This window comes from Crassostrea angulata, chromosome 1, assembly GCF_025612915.1.
Source record: "Crassostrea angulata isolate pt1a10 chromosome 1, ASM2561291v2, whole genome shotgun sequence".
Classification (NCBI taxonomy): Eukaryota; Metazoa; Mollusca; class Bivalvia; order Ostreida; family Ostreidae; genus Magallana; species Magallana angulata.
In genome coordinates this window covers 36,359,386-36,368,887 of record NC_069111.1, presented here as the reverse complement: position 1 = coordinate 36,368,887, position 9,502 = coordinate 36,359,386, and the positions used below count along the sequence as shown (strand labels likewise).

Genomic DNA, 9,502 nt, shown 5'->3' with positions numbered 1-9,502 from the left:
CGAAGGAGCGAAGATGCGACGGCGAAGCGCGAAGATGCGAAGGCGAAAGTGCGAAGGTGCGAAGGCGAAGAAGCGATACTACTATCGCACTCTCGCCTTCGCATCTTCGCACTCTCGCCTTCGCATCTTCGCACTTTCGCCTTCGCCTTTTTATAAGTGTGGAGCTCTCTATCGTTTAAAAACAATTTTAGCTGTATAAAAGGACATCTGTATGGTGTTCCGATGGGGCCACTTCGACATTCGCACTTTCGCCTTTAGGTCGAGGTGCGAGAGTGCGAAGTTGCGACGGCGAAAGTGCGAAGGTGCGACGGCGAAGGAGCGAAGATGCGACGGCGAAGCGCGAAGATGCGAAGGCGAAAGTGCGAAGGTGCGAAGGCGAAGAAGCGATACTACTATCGCACTCTCGCCTTCGCATCTTCGCACTCTCGCCTTCGCATCTTCGCACTTTCGCCTTCGCCTTTTTATAAGTGTGGAGCTCTCTATCGTTTAAAGACAATTTTAGCTGTTTAAAAGGACATCTGAGGCAGACGATGAACTTTTTAGAATTTATTTTCAACAGCCTGCGCAGATCCATAACTTTTTTAGGGGGTGGGGTGGATAAATAATTATATTTGTCGGGGTGGGGGAGGGTTCCGAAACATATTTTGGAGATTTTATTATACATGATTAATAAAATTAAATTTTCCGAGGGGATAAGATCCAGACCCTCTCTCCCCCTTTACTGCATGTGTGAATTTATTAATATTGATTTTTCCGGGGGGGGGGGACCCCCTCTCCACCTCTAGATCCATACATCAGCAAGAAGTGTCGCATAATGAAATTAGAATGTTACTGTGTTTGATCCATGGTAAACAGACAGCTGGTAATTGACAGGATATGTATACATTATGGCGGACATTACATTTTATATGGAGTATATAACGATTAGGCATAGCCAGCACTGGTAAAAATATATGTCACATATACACATTAAAATATTTATAAACATTCATAGTAAGCACAATGGCTCAGCGCATGCGTACCAATGATATCATGGATAAATCGGAAAACCTTGGCGAGTACGGTGCCTGCATCAAATTCTATGTAATCGACCGAGACTTTCTGAATGCTATCAAAAAAGGCGAAGGCGAAAGTGCGAAGTTGCGAAGTTGCGAAGGCGAGGGAGCGATAGTAGTATCGCTCCTTCGCCTTCGCACCTTCGCACTTTCGCCTTCGCATCTTCGCGCTTCGCCGTCGCATCTTCGCACTTTCGCTCCTTCGCCGTCGCACTCTCGCACTTTCGCCTTCGCAACTTCGCACTCTCGCATTTTCGACCTAAAGGCGAAAGTGCGAAGGTCGAAGTGGCCCCATCGGAACACCATACATCTGAGGCAGACGACGAACTTTTTATAATTTGTTTTCAACAGCCTGCGCAGATCCATAACTTTTTCTAGGGGGGTCGATGGATAATTATTTTGTTGGGGGGGGGGATCCGAGACATATTTTGGAGATTTTATTATATACAATCAATGAAATTAAATTTTCCGGGGGATGGGATCCGGACCCTCTCTCCCCCTATATTGCATGTGTGAAGTTATTAATTTTGAATTTTCTGGGGGGGGGGGGGGGACGGACCCCCTCTCCCCCTCTTGATCCATACATGAGCAAGGAGTGTAGCATAATGAAATTAGAATGTTCCTGTGTTTGATCCATGGTAAACAGACAGCTGATAAGTGACAGGAGTCTGGAAGTGCATATGTAATCATTATGGTGGACATTACATTTTATATGGAGTATATAATGATTAGGCAAACACATTAAAATATTTATAAACATTCATAGTAAGCACAATGGCCTAATGCATGCGTACCAAAAATACCATGCATTAATCGGAAAACCTTGGCGAGTACGGTGCCTGCATTAAATTCTATGTAATCGACCGAGACTTTCTGAATGCTATCAAAAAAGACGAAGGCGAAAGTGCGAAGGCCAGAGTGCGAAGTTGCGAAGGCGAAGGAGCGATAGTAGTATCGCTACTTCGCCTTCGCACCTTCGCACTTTCGCCATCGCATCTTCGCGCTTCGCCGTCGCATCTTCGCACTTTACAAGTTTTTAAGAGGGATGGATTGTCGTGATTATTTTTTAGACTTATTGACCTCCTTCAGAAGAAGAGCTCTGTATAAGGATAAAAGTTAAACACTCAAAATTACGGATTTTTTCTTTAGTAAATAATAGTTTACAGCTGAACTAATCATAAAAAAACCAACAACACCTTTATAAAGGTATATCTGATGATTAATTCGTTGTCCACCAAGCCTCCTTGAAAGGGAGATGTTTTGAACTTTTCTGTCAAATATTACATTCACTAATGAAAAATAGAACAACAATGACATGCAAGATTACAACTGATTTACATATGTACACAGTTGTTTGATAATTTATATTTTTGGGTTGTATACAACATTTTAGCGGTCTCAAAATTTAAAAGCGAAATGTCTTCTGCTTGCACATTGCTATAAAAGGTTGATTCAAATCTGTTTATCATGGGGTTGACAATAACAGTAATTTAATCCTGGCATGTTAAGACCAGAACCAGTCTGAAAACTGTTGAGCTAGGTAAAATTGTTGGCCACTGCCAAAGGATCCATCTCGACATCAGGACAAAGGTTTCTTAAAGAATATAGCAAATATTTCAAGAATTCTTCTCCGTGACGTCTGGTTTTATTCGTTTTTTCAAGTTTTGGTTAATAAACTTTTTAAATCATCAATAAATATTTTATTTTGGCAAAGAAAACCACGGCATTGCTCATCAACAAAGATATACAAAATTTGACAACTGTTTGGCAGCCTTTGAAAAAATTGCTAATATAGAAACAAAAAACTTAAATCCGATTAAAATTAGACTTGTAAAAATGCTCCTCCACTATAGCGAATCTTAGGACAGTTTTCATTTACAATCTAATTTTTAACTGATTGCTAAAAACTGTACATGATTGAAATTATCAATCACTTATAACACATCTATCAAGTTTACAGATCTTCTACAACATACTCGGAAGATGACAAACAAAAAGAAAACATAATTCTGGTATAATTGAATTACTTTTTATTGCCCTTAATATACATACAGATAACTTATATGTACACCACTAGTAATAATGCATATGAAAAAATATATCATTCAAATCTTATACAAGTAGGTACAATTAGGGCCTCAATACATTAAAACATTAAAAGTTTCAAGTCTCACATTAGAGGTTTTAGGAGCACCAATTATATGTCCAATGCTAGGAAAACCTCCAATTCAAGTCATTTAGTGGGAGTTTAGTTCAAGGACAGTTTAAATACTCCTTTTTGAACTGTTTAAAAATATATATAAATCTAGATATAGGGTGTACAATGAATGTTCTCTAAGGTCTTACTCCACTTTCTTTCAAAACCTGTTGGTTTGATCTAAGTGTTTAGAAATTGCATTCAAGAAATCATAACTAATAGTTTTATACATATATTACTGTCTGAAGATGTTTATGTTTATGTGCATGGTCAATTATCTGACTTTCAACTTGTACTGGAGTAAGCTCGTTTGCTTGCATTTTCTATCCTTTCAATTAGTGATCCGGCTGATGCACATATATTCGTTACCAAAGGCAATCAATACTGAAACTATAAGCTTAAGGCTAGAAATTTAAAAAAGATGAAACTATTAATATAGATCGATTACAAGATTCTATCAACTTTTCGCTGCTCGACAGAGAGCGATTGCTTTTCGAATTCTTATTAAAAAGGGAGCTTTTAACAAATGTTCATAATGAGTCATTTTATACCTACTAGGTAAAAAAAAAAATTCACGCACTAAATTCCGAGAATATTCATAAAAAACGCAGTAAAAAGGGATACTTGTAATATCAATCAATGAACAACGGATATGAATTAGCAATAAACAAAATACTTTAAACTTATGGGTATTTCAATTTGTAATTTGAAATGCAAACCAAAATGAGCAACTACCAGAGGGGGTTGGGTGTCAATGAACATCCGACACCCTCTTCTCACCACCCACTGTCTCTCCTGAACTGATGGATGCCCGTCAGGTACGGGGGTGCAGGGAGTACCCCCAAGGCCCTCGTGTCATCAGCAGTGGAGTTGTTATTCTCTGGTACCGATGGTATCGAATGGATACCGGTATGTACCGAACCGTGCGATCTCTGTCCAGTTGTTGCACCTTCATGGACTGAAACCATTGGATCGTTAAGGTTCGTAAATTTCGACGTTAGCCGAAAAGATGGTTTTAATTCAACGTGCCGTGACGTCACACTGAGAGGCTTACCCTTGTTGTTCAATAAAAATATATTTTCAGGATACGAGGATGTCTCCTTTACATCGTATATCACATTATTCGCGTGGTTTGCAGCTGGTGGTGCAGACCTTAAAGACAGGCGGGAAGGCAGTTGTTTTTCTTGCAGTAAACCTATACGAGTGTTGGACCTGACCAAATCTTTAGATTCCACAGCTTTATTTTGTTGAGCGTTTGACATTTCGCGTATCAATGAAAGACAGAAAAGTCTGAATTTGTTTCTCTTGGGTCGACCTAACGGCAGTAGAGGCTGATTTCATAGAGAGCCGAGAAAGCTGACCCTGTGCGGAATCCAAAGCGGGAGGCGCGGACTTAATGGAGAGATGGGATATTTGTTTCTGTTTCACTGGGGCGGATCTAAGGTCTGATGGTGCCGATTTCATTGATATGAAGGAAATCTGGTCTTGCTTGGATCCATCCACTTTGACTGGGGGATTTGAAGACAGACCTAACGTTTGGTTCTTTGTTGATCCGAAGGCTGGTGGTGCGGAATTTATAGACATACGGGAAAGCTTGAACCGTTTGTCAGGGACGGATCTAAACACTGCTGGTGCGGAGTTCATAGAGAGATGGGATATCTGTCCTGTTGTAGATTTAAACACTGGAAGTGGGGGCTCTAAGGAGAGGCGCGACGTCTGGTTTTGTTTCTCACTGGTCAGTGGTGTAGATATCAGAGATTTCTAGGGGGTCAGGAGGTTTCTTTGGCTGGTGCTTGTCGCTCTGTTGACCCTGACTGTTGACAAAGGCCGTCACTTCCGGGAGTGGTTGGAAAGGGATCTGTCAACTCCTTCATTTGTCTTTTCTTGTTTATGTCCCTTGCTGTCAGCGTCTACAGATTTCTGTCCATCTCTGTCAATGTCCGACTTAAAATTCAAATTCAATTAAAACGTGATTATGGTTTTTCTCCTGTCATGTTGTTAATGTATTAGGGTGGTTTGCAGTGTTAATCAAATTCAATAAACGAAACGATTGTAATTGTTAAACAAGTTTTCTTTTTATGCTAATTTTCAAGCAAAACAAATAAAGTGTATTTCAATAAACGCATGCTCAAATAAAATACAATAACATAACAACTACATGCACTTAACGATCAAAGCAATCAAACGAATACTTACTCTTGCTTTATAACACCGACAAATTCTGCGGTACAGAAAAATAAAATGTAAATTCCGGGGGGGGGGGGGGGGGGGGGGGGGACTCAAAATGAAATTTATTTTCCGGAAAAGGTTTATAATGTACGGTTACTTACATAATGGCCAGGATAGCCAACAAATGTCCAATGAGAATCCCGACCGCTACGAATGCCATTACGGAACTGTCCTTCGCCGAGTCATCTTGTAGTCGAATATTAATATCCGCTGTTAGGGTCTTGACGGGGATTAACTGTCAAAGAAACAATACTCACATCTGACAAAAGTTAGTGTCGTTTATAGAATCACAACGGTTTATCGCGTTTTTTTGTGAAATAGGAAAGAATTATTAATTACATTTTCGAAACACGGTAGACGAAGCTGATTCATCGTCTTAATGACTTGTGGTACCAAAAGCAGGTAAAAGAACCAAAAGTTCACGCAAGCAATCATTATTTTTTGAAAGAGGTAGTCACATAACTTCAACAAAATGTTCAAACAAATTGAGTATAATGCGCGTTAGCGGTTGTGAAAAGTTTGCATCCACTGTTGCATCAGTGGTTATATTTTCATTTTAAGAAGATGGGTGGATAAGGCGTGTAAAATGCCTAAACACACACGGATAAGATACTGAATCGATTTTTAACCTTTAAATATGTTCAATACTAGGAATATGTTGACTCAAACAGGCGGGTACGTATCAACACCTCTAAATATTGTCAAATTTAGAACTTCAAGAGTGGGTCTGTGCTCCATATTTTTCTCTTTTTCTAAATTAGGTCTAATGGAAAACAAGCCGATTTCAATTAACAAAAAGTGGAGAGATGACCCTTTATACATTAAAAATATCATTTTGTATCCCAACAATTGAACCTTGTGAAAAACAAGTGAAAAGCTGTCAATGTGACATCCAGTGAAATGGAGTACCCTATACGCAATATTTTGCAAAAAAAATGACTAAGTTCAAAAGCTGGGTTTTTTTTCATAAATTATCGGAAATCAAAATCCAAGCAATATGCACACCTCTAATACAAGTACAATTGATTTGCAAAAGAACAACTTCTTATCTTGAAAACTGTAGGAGGAGTTATCCGTACAATGAGGGTACCCTACACCCTACCCACAGGAACCATGATTTGAACCAACTTGAATCTACACTACCTGAGGATGCTTCCATTTTAATTTGAGCTTTCCTGGCCTAATAGTTTTTGAGAAGAAGATTTTAAAAGATTTTCTCTATATATTTCTATGTAAAAATCCATTCCCCCATTGTGGCCCCACCATATCACCAGGTACTATGATTTGAACAAATTTGAATCTACACTACCTGAGGATGCTTCCACTTTAATTTGAGCTTTTCTGGCCTAATAGTTTTTGAGAAGAGGATTTTTAAAGATCTTCTCTATATATTCCTATGTAAAAATTGATCCCCTAATTGTGGCCCCACCCTATCCCCGGTAACCATGATTTGAACAAACTTGAATCTACACTATCTGAGGATGCTCCCATTTTAATTTGAGCTTTTCTGGCCTGATAGTTTTTGAGAAGAAGATTTTTAAAGATTTTCCCTATATATTCCTATGTATAACTTGATCCCCCTCTTGTAGCCCCGACTCCTGGGGACCATGATTTGAACACATTTGAATCTACACTACCTGAGGATGCCTCCACACAAGTTTAAGCTTTTCAGGCCTAATAGTTTCTAAGAAGATTTTTGAAAAATACCAACAAATTTTCAATAATTCTCAATTATCTACCCTTTAAAGAGAGCGTGACCCTTCATTTGAACAAACTTGAATCTCCTTTACCTAGTGATACTTTGTGCCAAATTTGGTTGAAATCTGCCCACTGGTTTTTGAGAAGAAGATGAAAATGTGAAAAGTTTACAACAACGACGACGACAACGACAGACAACGGACAAATTGTGATCAGAAAAGCTCACTGAGCCTTTGGCTCAGGTGAGCTAAAAAGCACAATTTGTTGTGTCTAAAATTGCTCCGTGGTGAGAGCACCAGACCAAAAAAAAGAGTACCAGACATAAGCTAACTTTAGATAACTTGGGTTTTTACGTTGTGGGTTCGAAACCACCAAAATATAAGGCAATATTTTTTTAATATATGTATATTAAAAACTGAATAAAGTTAGAAATTGTGCATTTGCAAACTCGTATTATAATATATTTGAATAGATTTAATTAAAAAAAATAAATTAAAAATTCTATTTCACTACCAAACCGAATGGGCATTTGTGCTATCTTCCCCCCCCCCCCCCAATTCTTTATTTGAATTTTCTATCTTGTATTTTTAACGATAAGTTCTAGGCAATGGAAGAGGCATTTCAACAGTCACAACCGTTAGATCTTCAATGTGAGCGCGAGTTTTCATTTAGGCTGATGTTCAACATAAGGGTATGTGACGCCAAAATAAAATATTGAATTCAAAATTCATTTATTAAACTGTCTGTGTGAAAGATTTTGGAATGCTATAAATTTTCAAACACTTCACAAAATAATAACAACAAAAATAGCAAAATATGTACGATTAATGTTCTGTAAACAGATATTGTAGCGACATACTGAACTGTACATAACTTTTATTGGTAAAATGGCGTTCATCTTTTTATTGGAAAGGAAAACGTATTTAACATTGACGTATGTATGTCTTTCACAACATGAATAGACAGCTTAAGGATTTCTTTCAAGCTTGGTACAAAAGAACATTGTGAGAAAGGCAAATGCAAAATGAAATGTGTATTAAAAATTACAACACGAAAATCTTGAATATTGAAATGTTGTAAGGTTGAGCAGTGTTTTAAAAAGGTAAGAATGTGTTAAAATGATAGAGTTTACCTTAACAGTTAATTCCCCATAAAGAAATATATTCTTTGCATGTAAATATCTCTGAATAAAAAGAGAGAGCACGTCAATGACGATATCTCGCTTACATCAACTTCAACTGCTGACGCTGATATATAGAATGTGTAATTATTTTAAAACCGTCCAACCTTGTTGATACTTTGTTACTATGATGAAGCATGTTACCTTGTTACATATTAATTTACACGTTGTTATCTAGTTGACATGCATTTTTTTCTTGTTCATGTTGACAATTTTTGTTACCATTGTTAATTTGTTGATAGATGTTGTTAAATCTTTGTTACCTTATTGAATTTTATTTGTTATCTTGTTGACATGTTTTGTTGCCCGATTGCCATGCTTTGTAACCTTGTTGGCATTCTTTGTAACCTTGTTGACATGCTTTGTTACCTTGTTGACATGCTTTGTTACCTTGTTGACAAGCTTTGTTACCTAGTTGACTTTCTTTGTTGCAAAATTGACATTTTTTGTTACCTTGTTGACATGCTTTGTTGCCTGGTTGCCATGCTTTGTAACTTTGTTGACATGCTTTGTTACATGAGATTCTTTGCTACCTGGTTGAGTCACAGGCTGACATTCTTTGTAACGTTGTTGACATGTTCTGTTTCCTTGATGACATGTTTTGTTACCTGGTTGACATTCTTTGTTACGTTGTTGATATGCTCTGTTACCTTTGTTGACATGCTTTGTTACCTGGTTGCCAATTTTTGTCATCTTAATGATGACATTCTTTGTTACCTTGTTTGACATGTTTTGTTACCTCGTTGACATGCTTGGACGTGTGGAGTCTCTGGTGGTTATTCAACAGTAGCTTTCCCTCGTGTTGGTCCACTTGACGCTGTAGTTTATCCTGTTTCCTCTGATGTAACGTTTCTTCGCTGTGCACGACCTTCCTCTCCTCTTTGTCTTTCATCTTTTTGTCTTTTTCAATGAGCAGTCAGATATGTTTACACATGTATTATGATATGTTTACTTACTATAGCAATGACTTTTTAAAAGGGCTGAATAAAAAGATGTGGTAAAAACTATTAAAAGATAGAAATGACAGGTTGATTAACAAATCACTTACTTGCACTAGTTTAGAGGCCAGTTACATTTTTTTTCTAGTGTCGACCTAATGCCAGGTTAAATCGGAATGATTTAAAATAATGTAACATTTTCAAA

General features: G+C 37.8%; 1 pseudogene; it reads right to left on the bottom strand.

Annotated features, from left to right (window-relative positions):
* Positions 1-3,077: 3,077 nt before the first annotated feature.
* Positions 3,078-9,498, bottom strand: LOC128161038 (uncharacterized; annotated as a pseudogene).
* Between the last annotated feature and the right edge of the window lie 4 nt (positions 9,499-9,502).